We start from the raw sequence: 16340 nt of genomic DNA, 5'->3' as shown, positions 1-16340 counted from the left end.
TGACTTTTCTGCCTTATGTTTTTTCAGCCAGAGTAGAACATATGACTTCAAGGCTCTAAAGGAATAACAAAGAGACTAGGAGGGTCTTTCAGTCACCAACTGGAGAAAAGCAGCTTACCTACCAGGAACGCCACTGGAATGCTCTTTAAGTGAGAAATACACCTCTAGTTTGTAAGGGTACTAAAATTTTGAAATAGGTTTGTTACAACTGCTTACATTACCTTAACTTATATAATCCAAGTATTCATTTGGAAAGATCTGTTCCTTTCTAAGAGGATCAGAAACAGTAGGAAATCACACTAGATACTCCATGCTAGGCATATCAAGCCCTTCCATCATCTTTAATGCTCATCCAATTTTGAGTCCTTGAATGAAGTTGCCTTCCACACGTGGGTTTATATAATGACATGTACCTCTTTAAGGTTTTATTTTATTTATTTTAGTTTTTATATTGCCTGAGAGGTGTTTTCCTAATATAGTACTTAAGGAAGTACATTCCTATGCAGTCCACAAGATTTTTTATAAAACTAATTATCTGATTGTGTTGGGTGTTAGTGGGATCTTTCATTGTGGCATATGAACTCTCCAGTTGTGAGGCGTGGGCTCAGAAGTTGCAGTGTGTGGGCTTAGTTGCTCCGCAGCCTCTGGGATCTTAGATCTCTTACCAGGTATCAAACTCACATCCCTTGCATCGCAGGGCTGATTCTTAACCACTGGACCACCAGGAAAGCCCCAGTCCACAGCATTTTTATGTAAGGGCAGAAATGAATCTTATCTCCCTCTTGAGACATTTTGCAAAATGCTTTTTAAAAACCCCAGAACTTGTAGATATTTTATGTTTGCTCTGTTTCCCTGTAACAAAAGTCCCTTTTTTTTTTTTTTTCATTTCTTCTTGAGACTTGATACATGGTCTAGCGCTATGATTTTGAACCCTGCAATGTTCTCTTCCAAGTGTTTTGATGAAACGTGATGTTCTTACTTTCATCCCAAATCTAAAGTGAGTGCATTGTTGATCCTTGGCAGAGATCTTTCCACCCATATAATAATAGCTTATTGTGACAGTTTTAGGAGAGAATAATCTATTAGTCAGTTGTGGACTCTTACTAGTAATTGGATATAAGTAAAGAGTTTCATGGACTTCCCAGGTGACTCAATGGTAAAGAATCCACCTGCCAAGCAGAAGACATGGGTTTGATCCCTGGGTTGGGAAGATCCCCTAGAGGAGGAAATGGCAACCCACTCCCAGTATTCTTGCCTGGCAAATCCTATGGACAGAGGGCCCTGGTGGACTACAGTCCATGGGGTCACAAAAGAGCCTGACGTGGCTTAGCATCTAAACAGCAATAGCAGCAAAGAGTTTCATAGAGCTGGTCAGATCCCAGGCTTACAAATCAGTGCATGTAGGAAGGAAGAGGAGCTAGAAACTCAATAGTTGTTGGAGGTGGGAGGGCCATTAGACTCTGTCTCGTGTTCCAGACTTCCTGCAGTCACTGCTCATATCAGACTCAGTGTCCTGGAAGACAAAGCACAGAATGGGTTGAGTGACAGCAGCCAAGGATTTTCTTATATGCATTTATGAAGTGACTTGGTAGGCATGGGTTACTGCTCCTGGCACTAAGACTTCACAGGTGCAAATAGATGAAAGTGGGGACTTTGTCCTGAGAATGGCAGAGGGGACTGCCAGTCCTTGGCACAAACAGACTTAGGAGCATAGTGGTTGTGCTGTGTCCTGTCAGCTTGTCTTGATGGATGTCCTTGGAGCAGCCTACATGATGAATGTCCCCTAGGATGGCTGCAGAGGGACTCTATGCTCTCTCTTGCCTCCTTCAGGTTTATGGAGGGGCTACCCATCCCTTCATTTAAAAATCTCAACACTTTGACTTAGGAATCTCTTATCTTGAAGCATTTCCCACTGGCTTCACTAAGCCCGGGGGTTAATAAAAGCTGCAGAAAGAGGCAGGCTATTTGGCTCTTCCTCACAGCTGGGTTGGGAGGCCACAGGCTGGCCAGTTTGAGTACAAACTTGGACAGACTCCCAACTGGAATGGAATCAAAGACTTCTGTGGCCTCAGGTTTGTTTACTTTGGTATTTTCCAAGGTTTCCTGGCCCTCTGGTTGTTTGAGAGACAAGAGGCTCTGCACAGCTCTCATCCAGAGTCAGGTTCAACATTGGGAAGAATTACATGCAAGTGAGATGAGCAACATACTGGGTGTTTTCCCTGAAACACACATGGGGTGAGGGCTGGGCCAGCTGTCTGAGTCATCCCCTGAAACCCCCAGTGCAGCTGGATTTTCCCCTCCCTTGTGCCAAGCAGGCCTATCATTATTAGATCACACTGCTCTGGGCCATGTGACAAGCATACTTTGGGGCAAATAATACAGTAAAGAAGAATGGAAAAGGAACTGCATTTTCTTTTCTTTCATTCTCTTGCAGAAAGCCTGCAATGTTATGCTAAAATCTGCCTATTGATTTGAGTATAAATAGCCCCCTTTTTTATAATCCAGATGCAGCCATGTGCCCCTCTGTACAGGGTTGGAGATTCTCTGTTGTGTCTTGGGAGTAATAAGAAGATTCCACTGGAAAGAATGCCGGCAAATCAGCCCAGCTGAGATTACATAAAAGGAGAAGGAAAAGTGGAGAAAGTGTGTAATAAACCTCAATATCTAGTTGAGTGTGATTTTTAACAAAAGGCTCTTGCATTTAGCTCAATGACTTAAGATCTTTAGATAGTAGCTAAATGCATTTTATTCAAACTTTTCTAGCCCTGGGCAGGAGCCATTTCAGTAGGCAAGTTAATTCTTCTGGAAAGGCATAAGCCGCTAAAATCAGAGGCTTAGGAGTGGATTTCAGCTCCTTGGTGATTTGTATTTAGAACTTCAGAGGCTTGGGCCCTGCTAATGAGCAACTAGCCATCTTATGGGAGATGGGCTAGATCTAGGAGAGAGGCCTCTTGTCTTGAAAGATCTGATGAATCTTTGATTCATCCTTATATTTTTACTATTCCATAACTCTACTATTCTTGGACTTCTATATCTACTTTTTTTTTTTTTTTTAATATTGTCTCCTGCTTTTTTTCTTCAGTGCTACACATTCCCTCCTGCCCTTAGATATTTTGGCCCTGTAGGGAAGTATTTCCCAAACATGTTCTCATTAGATCTGTAGAATGTGGCACAATAAAATATTTCATGGTCAATTTAGATTGAGAAATGATGCATACAGTACACCTCTCTTGGAAATGTGTAATGAGCTTTTTAAAAGACACTGAAGGAAAGTTATTTACATTTGTTTATGTAAATATATGCACACTTATTTATTTAATATCACAGTGTCCATTAGCCTCCCATAGAATTACTAGTTTTCAGCATTTTGCTTTAGGTATTGTTACTATCAATGCCCACAGGCTGAAAATTCAATATAGACTACTAGACATGAAAGTTACGAAGACATGGCCATGGATCATCAAACCCTTTGAAAAGGCTTACTTTTGAAGGCAAAGGATAAGCACTGGCTAATCATGTAAATAGAAGCCAAAGGAATCAAATGTTCAGTAAAGCATAGACTAACTAGAATAAACTGGGTTGGCTACTGTCCATGTGCAGAGGTGCTGAAGCAGGGATATGCTGTGAAAAATGGATCCCTGAAGGAGCCCTTAAAAAAGAACTGTTGAGAGAGTGAGGTTTTGGGGCTACATCGAACACCTAGATACAAAACGTGTAGTAAAACTGCACAGAGACAGCATGGGAGAAAAGAGTCTTATACTGGGTAGGAAATTAACGGCCATGGTATTTGATCTCATTGTTCCAACTAATTGGATGTGTGAGCCTGGGCAAACCATCCAATCTCCCATGCCTTATTTTTCAAAGAAGATGATTGGACAGGATGTAAGTTCATTCCCAGTTCTAAAAGTTATAATATATAATGATTCTTCAAGTTGGTCTTTATGTGAGCATGGGAGAAATCAAACTGATGGGTACTTGTCCCAGGTCTCTGGGCTTCTCTAGGGAGAGGATGTGCTTCTGAACCATATGTGTTGCACTCATTGGTAAGAACATTCAGTCTTGAGTCAGTAACAAATCACAATATGGGAAAGGAGAGAGTGCCTGAAACAAATGTTACAAGTTTCAGTTACCATTATTGAGAAGAAAATTTCTCTTCCTCCTGACTTCTAAAAGGAGACAGCTTTTAATAATGTGTTTAGCAAATGTTTAATTATGAAATAACTATTCATTACCAGACTCTGTTCCAGATGCTTGGGTTACTTTGTGTGTGTGTGTGAAAGTGTAGGGGAGACAAAATAGACAAAATTTCCTACCTTCAAGGAGTTTATATTTTAGTATAGGGAGACAGATAATAAACAGTGCACCCAATAAATAACATAGATAGCAAAAGTCAATTATATAGAATGTTAAAAGATGGTAAATTTTATGGACAAGGTAAGGGGGCATGAAGGGTTGTAATTATAAATAGAGTTGTTTGGGTGAGCCTTTTTGAGAAAGCCTTCCTTGGTGGCTCAGATGGTGAAGAATCTGCCTCAATTCAGGAGACCTGGGTTGGAATCCCTGGGTTGGGAAGATCCCCCTGGTGTAGGAAATGGCAACCCACTCCAGAATTCCTACCTGGAGAATTCCATGGACAGAGGAGCCTGGCGGGCTACAGTGCATGGGGTTACAAAGGGTCAGACATGACTGAGAGACTAACACATAAATTGAGTCAAGACCTGAAGGAGGTAATGGCGTGAAACTCGTGTCTTTCTGGAAGAAGGATGCAGACAGAGGAAACAGGGCAGAGGCAAGAGTGTGTCTGGCAGGTTGCAGGAATAGCAAAGCAGCCTGTGAAGCTGGAGTAGAGTGAGTAGGCAGCTGTGCTGTAAAGATGGAGTCTGGGCTGCTTTGTCTGGCGGGAAGAAAGACATTGAACCTGCGAGAGCAATTTGCACACCCAACAGCAGCATAGCCTGACCTCAAACTTCTTTTCTTTGTAGGAAGCCCTGTAGCAGTCCCGGAGTGATGGGACTCCCTGCCTGGCCTGAGATACCCAGTTAGCACCTGCGAATCAGAATTTCCTCTTCGCAGCAATAAAGCATCCAGCCTTTGCATCTGTGACAGCCTCCCCTGTAATTTATGCATTCTATGGTGAGTTTAAACGCTGACTCTATCATTATCTGAGTTTATTACCATGGCCATTTGCATATGTTTGATGGGGACGGGGTGGGCAGGAATACCTCTGGATAGATTCCAAGTTGAAAGTCTGCATGTCTCTCCTCACCCTTACTTCCTCCCCAGTCCTATGCCTAGAGCAGAGCCCGGACCAAGGCCAAGTGTGCACAGTGCTAAGGAATGGCGAGTGTTCTCAGTAGCCTGCCGCCCTCTTCTGTCTCTGTCTCCTTTCTTGTCCCTACTGTGCGTCTCTCCCAACATTCCTGACGTCTCAGCACCCAGTACAGTACAGTGAACCTGCCTCCCTCCCTACAACCCTCAGTAGCCACCAACCCTGACTTCCAACCTGGAACTGATAAATTTGCTCAAATTAATATGAGCCTGATGGTTACCTCTTGGGGGGCAAGATTCTCCTTTTTGACAGAGAATAGGAGAACTTCTGTTTCATTGTGCCATTTCCTCTCTCATCAAGATTTAATGGGGAGGTGTTGAGGAGACTTCTCAGCATCCTGGAACCCTGAAAATGAGCACCAGATGGCAGGCAGCCTTAGATCCCGCTGCCCACTTATCCCTAGCTCAGCTCTACCTGTTTTCCCTAAATCACTTTTCTGCACAGAAATTTGTTCACTTTTTTTTTTTTTTTTTACAAGAAGCCTTCTATATATAGTAAATTTTCAGGCACACCTCATTTTATCAGATACTGTGTTGTTTTTTTGTTTTATAAATCTGAGATTTCCAGCAATCCTATATCAGGGCAAGCTTATGCGCACCAGTTTTTCAACATTATTTGTTAACTTCATGTTTCTGTGTCATATTTTGATAATCCTCACAGTATTTCAAGCTTATCATCATTATTATATTTATTATGGTGACCTGTGGTCAGTGATCTTTGATGTTACTATTGCCGAAAGATTAGCATTCATTGAAGTCATACATGATGGATAGCACTTTTTTTAACAAAGTATTTTTAAAAATAATTTTATTTATTCATTGGCTATGCTGGGTCTTCATTGTTGAGCAGACTTTCTATAGCTGCGGCAAGCAGGGAATACTCTCTAGTTGTGGTTCATAGGTTTCTTCTTATGGTGGCTTCTCTTATCGCAGAGCGCAGGCTGTAGGACATGCAGGCTTCCGTAGTTGGGGTATATGGGGTCAGTAGTTGCAGCTCCCAGGCTCTAGAGCACAGGCTCAGCAGTTGCGGTGCACAGGCTTAGTTGTCCCATCGCATGTGCGATCCTCCCAAATCAGGGATTGAGCCTGTATCTCTTGCATTGGCAGGTAGATTCTTTACCACTGGGCAACAAGGTATTTGGTATTAAAAATACCAATAAGGTATTTTTTAATTAATGTATGGACATTGCTTTTGGGGGCTTGCCAGGTGGCATTAGTGGCAAAGAGCCTGCCTGCAAATGCAGGAGGCTTTAGAGATGCAGGTTCAATCCCTGGGTCAGAAAGATCCTCTGGGAGAGGGCACGGCAACTCATTCCAATATTCTTGCCAGGAGAATTCCATGGACAGAGGAGCTTGGTGGGCTAAGGTCCATAGGGTGGCAAAGGTTGGACATGACTAAAGTGACTTAGCAGAGCACAGCACATTGCTTTTTAGACATAATGCTGTTGCACACTTAATAGGTTACAGTGCAATATAAACATTTTTTATATGCAGTTTGATCTGCTTTTGGTGGTGGTCTGGATCCAAATGTATAATATCTCCCAGGTGTGTCCATAGAGTGAAATGTTTGTGTGAGCCTCTGAATAGCTCTTAGGAGCCAAGAAGCAACTCAAGCCCTAAGGAGGGGGTGGAAGGAATTGCTGCCCAATGGCAAGCAACTGGGTTTATTTCACAAGATTGTGTTTTTCATGTTGCTTGCATTGTGAAATAGTGTGCACAGGTGCCCCTGTTTGATTCAATTTCAACTCTCATCATGATTGATAGTCCCACCTGGTCATAGCCAGCTCACGTTGCTGTTTGCCCTTGTCTGCTGGGCTGCAGTCTATGAGTGGGGAGCCAGAGCCAGACATTTTAAGGACTCAGAATGAACAAGCATGTCTGTCCCTCTTCTTCCCAGATTTTCACCCTTTTAGACCTTTTTAATCCATCAAAAAAATCTAATCCACATTTTTTGTAAAGAGACACTACCAGCCTATAGACAATGTTAAACTGAATGAAGGAATTATAAATATTGGAAATGCGAAAACCTTGAAAGAGCTAAAAGGAGAAAGAGGACATTTTAAGACTCATTTATGACCTTGTGTTCCTGCCATTGCCATCATCAGTATCGTCATCATATCACTGGCATCACTGTCAAGTTAACACAATAACCATCACCCAGGTGGCACTAGTGGTAAAGAGCCCACCTTCAATACAGGAGACATAAGGGACGCGGTTTCAATCCCTGGGTCAGGAAGATCCTCTGGAGGAGGAAATGGTAAGCCACTCCATTATTCTTGCCTGGAGAATCCCATGGACCGAGAAGCCTGGTGGGCTATGGTCCGTGGCATCGCAGAGAGTCGGACATGACTTGAAGCGGCTTAGCACACAATGAATATGTATTGTTACTTTGACAAGTATTCTAATGAGTTTTTTAACCTAGGAATCTTTCCTGGTGATTCAAGATAGGACTCTGTCACATGTGCTGCCAGGACCCTTTGTCTCAGGACCAAGAGAAAGAGACAGGGAAGGTAATGTAGAACAAGCCCTGTCTGACCCAGACCTTCTCTCTTCTCGTCCATTTGCTTCTAGGCACAAGCCCTGAATTTTCCCTATGCAGACTGCCTTTATCTCACCCTCCTTTCTTCTCTCAGCTAGATCTCCGTCGTAGCTCCAGTCACACCTCATCACAACAGTCTATGCATGTCTGTCTCCCCTCCCTCCCTGCTACCCTGAGAGTAAGAAACATGAGGGGATGACCTTGTCTTCATCATCTGGTGGACCAGAGGGACTGGCCTACCAGACTTCCCCAAGCCATGTTTCTTAAAGGATGCTTAGCCATTGCTAGACCTGGTCCAGGTGGGCAAAGAAAGTATGGGAAGGAATTGTTTAGCATTTGAAAACCAAAACAGAACAAAACGAAACACAAAATAAGACTGTAATCTTTGGCCCAAGGAACTGAGAATTATTTGAAACTTGTTTCTCATCCTCTTCCCTCTCTATTTTGCTCTGGCTCTTGTCATTTGGTAAGTGATGCAGACATATTCTTTTCTCAGGATTGGTTTAGAGAGTCTGAAAAGGTAGCTGGACTGGGTGGAGGTAGGGAGTCAGAGGAAGCATAAAACAATAAAGATGATTTAATTTATATCTGATTGCAGCAACCAGCTGGCTATGCCATCAATTATTACACCCTCAAAGTTGTTAAAGAGCACCTCTGTCATAGGTACCTTATTAGCTAGGGATTTATGGAGCACAGAGCCATGGCAGGAAATATTGATATTTCACTCGCAACATCACCCGTGAATGTCTGGGTTGTCTGTCTCATAGCCTTATCTCTTCTCCTATATCTTCATTTGTAGGTCCCATCACCTCAGGCTCGACTCCCACAATGTTTTGCTCCTAAAGTATGCATGATGGTAAACAGTCTCACTCACTTGTGTTTCAATTCATTTTGTGTCTGTTTCACACCTATGGCTATAATATTTCTCCTTTCTAGGCAGAAAGTGTTCTGGGCTCTATCAAATATTTGATTTGAACAATTTCTGTGTTGTAAATCACCTCCTGTTATAGGACTTCTGGTTTCAATTTACTTTGTAAGAGAAAAAGCTAGACATTGGATTTCATTTATCCAGGTCACATGCTGTGGCTTGAGTCCCAGAACCCAAGCCCTTAGTTTCCTTGGCCTCTGTTTTCCCTCAAAGCCCCAGTGCCCATGAGTCTTAAATTTTATCCAACGTGGCTTCCAGGTTTCTTACAAAAGTCTCCGGGCAAGGTAAATAAGTTGCTTTGACATTCAAGGTACACTTTAAACACCATTAGATACTGTACTCATTCCTAGAAGCAATTATTCCTAATTATAACCAATTTTTATGTGTGATATCAGAAAAAAACACCAAACTGCAGTTTAAAATTGGAAATCTGTATGGGGAAGAACAGTGATACAGAGCTATTCGTGTCAACTCAGAGAATTTCTCCTTTGAAGGTAGCATTTTTAAGAACTAAAAGAATTTCCACATTTTGATTCTTTGAAGTACCAAAGTGACACCACAGGAAGAGATGACACAAGAAAAGTGGCAATTTAGATATTTACCCAGAAATGCAGAATTAGGTGTTATTAATGAGTGGCTAGATCACACCTGACGTTTTACAAAGTGATATGCAATCGCATCTGTGTGAGCGGTTGCATACACACACACACACGCACACGCACACACGTGAATACATACTCCATGTGGAATAGAATGAAAGAAGAGGACAATTAGGTCTCATCCTTAGAGGCAGAATCTACTGTAAATGGTGCCTGTCTTAGTAAGATGGAATAAAAAATTATAAGCAGGAGATAGAGAGGGAAGGAGTTAAATCCATGAATGATGAACACTAGCTGGATGAGGATTATGATGTATCCACATAAGTCAGACCACTCTATTCACACATGCACATGCACTTATGGTTTGTTATAACTCCTCAGAGGCTTCCCTGATAGCTCAGTTGGTAAAGAATCCACCTTCAATGCAAGAGACTCTGGTTCAATCCCGGGGTTGGGAAGATCTGCTGGAGAAGGGATAAAGCTACCCACTCCAGTATTCTGGCCTGGAGAAGTCCATGGCTTCCCTGGTGGCTCAGATGGTAAAGTATCTACCTGCAATGCGGAAGACCCAGGTTCAACCCCTGGATTGGGAAGATCCCCTGGAAAAGGAAATGGCAACCCACTCCAGTACTCTTGCTGGAAAATTCCATGGACAGAGGAGCCTGGTAGGCTACAGTCCATGGGGTCACAAAGAGTCGGATAGGACTGAGTGACTTCACTTTCACTTTTTTAACTCCTCAATGAGTCTAGATTGCCACTACTGCTCTGAATTTACAGGTTGAGGAAATAAGCCTTTGGGATTGTCTATGGGAATAATGTCCAGCGTTGCATTACATCATGGAGTTTCAGATAATTACACTCTTACTTTGTTGCTGACCTTTTGGTGTCTCAAATAGTAGCTAGGAGAGACGGGTGGTGGGTTGAACTCTTTATTTATTTATTGTATGTTGATGCATTTTTCCAGCTTTATTGAGGTATAATTGACAGAAATATTATATATATTTAAGCTGTATGATGTGATGACTTGATATGTGTATATATTGTGAAATGATTACCACAATCAAGCTAATTAACACATGTATCATCTCACATAATTATCTTTATTTATGTATTTTTTTGATGAGAATACTTAAGATCTACTCTTTTTGTAAGTTTCAAGTATATAATACAGTATTGACTAGAATAAGCATACTTTACATTAGACCCCACAACTTAGTCAATTTATAACTGAAAGTTTATACCCTTTGACCAACATTTCCCCATTTGCCCCAATCCCCAGCCCATGACAACCACCCTTCTTTGTTGCTTCTGATTTTGACTTCATATTCTACACATGAACGAGATTATGCAGTATCTGTATTTCTGTGTCTGATAATGTACATGTCCATTCATCCATCAACAGACACTTAAGTTGTTTCCACATCTTGGATGTTGTGAATAATGCTTCAATGACCATGGGAGTGCAGATATCTCTTCCAGATACTGATTTAATTTCCTTCCTGTGGTTATCCAGAAGCAGAATATCTTGATCACATAAAGAGTCCTATTTTTGTTTGAGGAATGTCCATAATATTTTCCATTACAGCTATGAAAATTTATATTCTCACCAACATGTACAAGAGTACCCTTTCCTCCATCAGATAGATGGCATCACTGATGAAAGGGACATGAATTTGAGCAAACTCCAAGAGATAGTAGAAGACAGAGGAGCCTGGCATGCTGCAGTTCATGGGGTCACACAGAGTTGAACACGACTTAACGACTCAACAGCAACCCTTTTCTCCATACCCTTGTCAATGCTTCTTATCTTTTGACTCTTTGATAATAGCCGTTCTGATATGAAGTGATGTATCATTGTTGTCTTGATTTACATTTCCCTGATAATTAATGACATCGAGCACCTCTTTCTACATGTTTTGGCCACTTGTCTGTCTTCTTTGAAAAATGTCTATTCAGGTTCTTTGCCCATTTGTAAATGGAGTTCTTTGGTTGTTATTATCGTTTGCTATTGAGTTCTATGAGTTTGTTTCATATGTTGGTTATTAACCTATTATCAGATATTTGAAAGATTTGAAAATATTTCTGGTCATTCATACATTGTCTTTTCTTTTTGTTGTTTCCTCTGTCATGTAAAAGTGCTTTAGTTTGATGTAGTCACAATATTTTATTTTTACTTTTGTTGTCTTTGTTTTTGGTTTCATTCCAAAAAGTCATTGCCAAAGCTAATGTCAAGGAGCCTTTTCTCTGTTCTGGAAGTTTATGGTTTCAGGTATTACTCTTATATCCTTATACCATTTGTAATTAATATTTGTGTGTGGTATAAGCTTCAAGTGCTATTCTTTTGCATGCAGATATCCAGTTTTTCCCATACCATTTATTGAGGAGACTATCCTTGTCCCATTCTTGTCACCCTTATCAAAGATGAGGTGCTTATGTATGTGTGGGTTTATTTCTGTACTCTCTAGTCTGTTCCATTGGTTTATGTGTTCATTTTATTGGCAGTACCACACTATTTTGGTTACTACGGCTCTGCAGCATAATTTGAAATCAGGAAGTATGATGGCTCTAGCTTTGTTCTTTCTCAAATTGCATTGTGATATGGGATTTTTTAATTGGTTCCTTACACAGTTGGGGGATTTTTTCTATTTTTGTGAAATATGCTATTGGGATTTTGATAAGGGTTGCATTGAATCTGTAGATTGCTTTGGGTATTATGGAGATTTTAAAAATAATCCTTCTAATCCATGAGCATGGGATATTTTCCATTTATTTGTGTCTTTAATTTCCTTCATCAATGCTTATAATTTCAGGGCACGGATCTTTCACCTTTACCTTCTTGGCTAAGTTTATTTTTTAGTATTTTTGATGATGTCATAAATTGAATTGCTTTCTTAATCTTGGTGGGAAGGGGACCATTTTCTGTTAGTGTATAAAAATGCAACTGATTTCTGCAAAAATGCAATTGTATCCTGCTGCTGCTGTGGCTAAGTTGCTTCAGTCATGTTCGACTCTGTGTGACCCCATAGATGGCAGCCCACCAGGCTCCTCTGTCCCTGGGATTCTCCAGGCAAGAACACTGAAGTGGGTTGCCATTTCCTTCTCTAATGCATGCATGCATGCTAAGTCGCTTCAGTTGTATTTGACTCTGTGCGACCCTATGGGCAGCAGGTTCCTCTGTCCATGGGATTCTCTAGGCAAGAATACAGGAGTGGGTTGCCATTTCCTTCTCCATTGTATCTTGCAACTTTACTGAATTAGTTTATTAGCTTCAAGAATTTTTGGTTAAGTCTTTAGGGTTTTCTGTATATAAATAAGATTATGTTATCTGCAAACAGTTTTACTTCTTCCTTTCAGATTAGGATGCCTTTTATTTATTTATTTTTACCTAATTGCTGGGGCTAAGATTTTTAGTGCTATGTTGAATATAAGTGGCAAAAGTGGGCATCCTTGTTTTGTTCCTGATCTTGGAGGAAAAGCCTTCAACTTTTCACCATTGAGTATGTTAGCTGTTGGCATTTTCTATATGGCCTTTATTATGTTGAGGTACATTTATTCTATACCTAATTTGTTGAGAGTTTTTTACCATGTTGAATTTTGTTGAATGTTCTTTCTGCAACTATTGAGGTTATTATACGATTTTTATCTTTCATTATGTTAATATGGTTTATCACATCTATTTATCTGTGTATTTTAGCCATCCTTACATGCAAGGAATAAATCCAACTAGATCATGGTGTATGATCCTTTTAAAATGCTGTTGAATCCAGTTAGTATTTTTGCTGAAAACTTTTGCCTCCATGTTCATCAGGTATATTGACCTACAGTTTTCTTTTCTCATGATGTCCTTATCTGACTTTCCTAGGAGGGTAATGCTGGTTTTGTAAAGTGAGTTTGGAAGTGTTCCCTGCTCTTGCATATGTTGAAGATTTTGAGAAGGATTGGCATCAGTTCTTCTTTAAATGTTCAATAGAATTCACCAGTGAAGCCATCTGGTCCTGGATTTTTCTTTGTTGGGAAGTTTTTCATTATTTATTCCATCTCTTTACTAGTAATTGGTCTTTTTAGATTTTCTATTTCTTTATGATTCAGTCTTGATAGATTGTATGTTTCTAGACATTGATCCATTTCTTCTAAGTTGTCCAGTTTCTTGCATAATTGTTCATAGTAGTTTCTCATGCATTTCTATGACATCACTTGACTCTATTAATGACCTTTGGGATTCCTAGATGTGTACATTTCCCATAGTAGTCAAAGAGACCTAATCCCCTCCTTTTAAAGAGACGGAAACTATATCAGAGAGGGGCCAGATCTGTTTAAGGTCCTATAACCTTTTGGTGGGCTTCCCTGGTTGCTCAGACGGTAAAGTATCTGCCTGTAATGCAGAAGACCCAGGTTTAATACCTGAGTCAGGAAGATCTCCTGGAGAAGGAGATGGCTACTCATCTAGTATTCTTGCCTGGAGAATTCCATGGACAGAAGAATCTGGTGCCCTACGGTCCATGGGATGGCAAAGAGTCAGATATGACTCAGCAACTAACAGTTTCACTTCACAACTTTTTAGTGTCTGAAGTCAGACTTTCCTACTAAAAGCTCTTCCTATCATTGAATGGTCCTTTCTAGGCTAGTAGGGTACCTGGCTAGCAACACTGGTACCAGTGATAAAGGTCATAAGTATGAACTACTTTCCATCATTCTCTTTACTCTGGATGTGTCCCTCAAGTTGAAATGAAGTGCCCTGTGGTTGAAATCAATATCTCTACACAGTTCCCTTATTCCAGAGCAATCAGATGTATTGCATTCCTTTAAGAGAACAAGGACTATCTTTAGACTAAAGATAGAATACACTGTAGAGCTTCCAAAATGGAAGTTTCATTCATTCAGAAAATATTTATTTAGTGTCTCCTATGTGTCAGGCCCTCTTCGTGCATTGGAAATACAACAGGGCATGTGACAAAGTCCTCATGCTCGTAGAACTTATTGTCAGAGAAACAGAATCCACAGCCTCAACTGGATGTTGATGAGGAGCAGCTGCTCTTTTTAGGGTGACATGTGGTTCCTGTGGTTTACTAGTTCCCCACATTCATTTGAAATATCAGTATGTCCTCAGGTCTACCAACTTTCTTGCTTCAGTTTTCTGCCTGGCCTCTGTGAGAAGTTTAAACCCTCCAAGTTGCAACTTTACCATCATAGAATAAGCACCTGCTGACTACTAAATGTAAGCACAAGCACAATTTCAGGCTCTCAACCCCATCCAGTTGGGTACAGTCTCTGGCTATTAAAGAATGAAGTAAGTCAGGCTTTGTGATCAGGACATATGCGTGAGGAGACAAATTTAGACTGAGCAGAGGATACTGCACATCACAATGGAGGGACGTCAAGAGAGATAGAAGTTGGTGCGGGAGGAAGTGCAAGGTTAATCGGAGAGAGTGATTATGGAATCTAATTAGCCTCTCATTTTCATTTGCTGAAGGAACATTCAATTCACTTAACACCACTCTAAAGATCCTTCTACGCTCATCTGTACCCAGGGGAAAACAAATTCCAGTGTAATAGACCATTTGGACAGCAGCAGACTTTAGCAGGGAAAGCATGTAGCTGAAAATGTGGAGTCCTGGGTCCCAGTCTTGGCTCTATGTTACTAGCTCTGTGACCCTGGGCACAGTGCCTGCCTCTAAAGGGACCAAGGGCCCATCTGCTGAGTATGGAGATTGGATTAAAGCATTTTAAAGGTCTTTTTAACTCCAAAATGCTATGTTTGTTTTTCAGTGCATATCTCCATGCTATGGCTTAGTAAAGCATGTGGTTACAATTTTGTAATCATTTACTATGGTTCGGTCGATAAAAGTTTGAGCTTTGAAATCAGAGAAACCTGAATTCCAATGGAGGAGACCCTAGTCATTTAACTGTGGGCCAATTACTTAAGCTTTCTAATCCTCAGTTTATAAAAACAGGGCAATCATAATTGTATTTATTTCATAGATGTTTTTGTGTGTATGTGTATTAAATGGACGAATGCATTTGAAGCACTTTGTACAGTGTTTGGGACATAGTAAGACTCAAATGTTTAGCTGTTACCTATTTTCAGAGTACTTGGATATATTATCTCAGTTTTTAAAAATATGGGCTGGGTCTCTCTTTTAAAAGAAACCGCTTGATGACATGGTGGGTAAGTTAAGTAATGGAGTGAGACTGAAATAGCTCCACAGAAATAAAGCATTTAATGTGGGAATAAATGAAGTTGCCACCCAGAACTAACAGCCAGAGTCTTGGTTGGGCTGTAATTGATGAATACGATGGCCAAGATTTATAAGGATATTTTAAGAAGTACCCACACTGCATGGAGCCCTGAGTTTTACGCCTGGGCTGAAGGAAGATCAATGAGAAATTCATTAGATCCAAGATTTAATGGGGGATGAGGTTTTGTCCCCTGTGTTGGGGCTTTCTGCATGACAGCTACTTGGGATGTTTTCTCTGAGATGGAGGGCAAGGGGATGAGAAAAAAGTTGTTGATCACTTAGAACTAAAGGAGAAAGAAAGATGTTGGAAAATGCAGAGAAGAGACTCACAACCCAAACTTTTTTGAAGACTTTCTTTTTTTTAATACCTTAGACACAGCCCAGCTAGTTGGTGGGAGGTGTCCTCAGTCTTCCATTCTGAGGAAGTCTTTGGACAGAGCTGCCCTGAGAACAGGGGACACGCTGCTGCCAGAAGCTTGGGCACCCTGAGGATGTAAGTCTGGGTGCCTGAATTAGCAGTCAGCACTGCTAAAGCATCTTTAGACAGGCCTCTAAAGATGGCTTTGCTGTCAACAGGGACATCTTATGCTGGTCCAGTGGGTTCCAGGTGGCCCCTTATACCCTGAGGCCAGGTAGTAAGCTGGAATTTGTGGCTTGCTTCTTTTTTATCAGTAGCAGAGAGAGGTGGCTTATAATGTCCTGCTAAGAGT

At 40.9% G+C, this 16340-nt stretch overlaps 1 long non-coding RNA gene across 1 annotated transcript in view; it reads left to right on the top strand.

Annotated features, from left to right (window-relative positions):
* LOC113906791 overlaps positions 1-5127 on the top strand; it is a 254544-nt gene extending 249417 nt beyond the window's left edge. The window contains exon 3 of the long non-coding RNA XR_003514986.1: positions 4983-5127. This is a non-coding gene — a long non-coding RNA (uncharacterized LOC113906791). The remainder of the gene's footprint in view (positions 1-4982) is intronic.
* The last annotated feature ends 11213 nt before the right edge of the window (positions 5128-16340 follow it).

This window comes from Bos indicus x Bos taurus, chromosome 16 (genome assembly GCF_003369695.1).
Source record: "Bos indicus x Bos taurus breed Angus x Brahman F1 hybrid chromosome 16, Bos_hybrid_MaternalHap_v2.0, whole genome shotgun sequence".
Taxonomy (NCBI): Eukaryota; Metazoa; Chordata; class Mammalia; order Artiodactyla; family Bovidae; genus Bos; species Bos indicus x Bos taurus.
The sequence above is the reverse complement of the archived record's forward strand: the minus strand, read 5'-3'. Positions and strand labels throughout refer to the sequence as shown.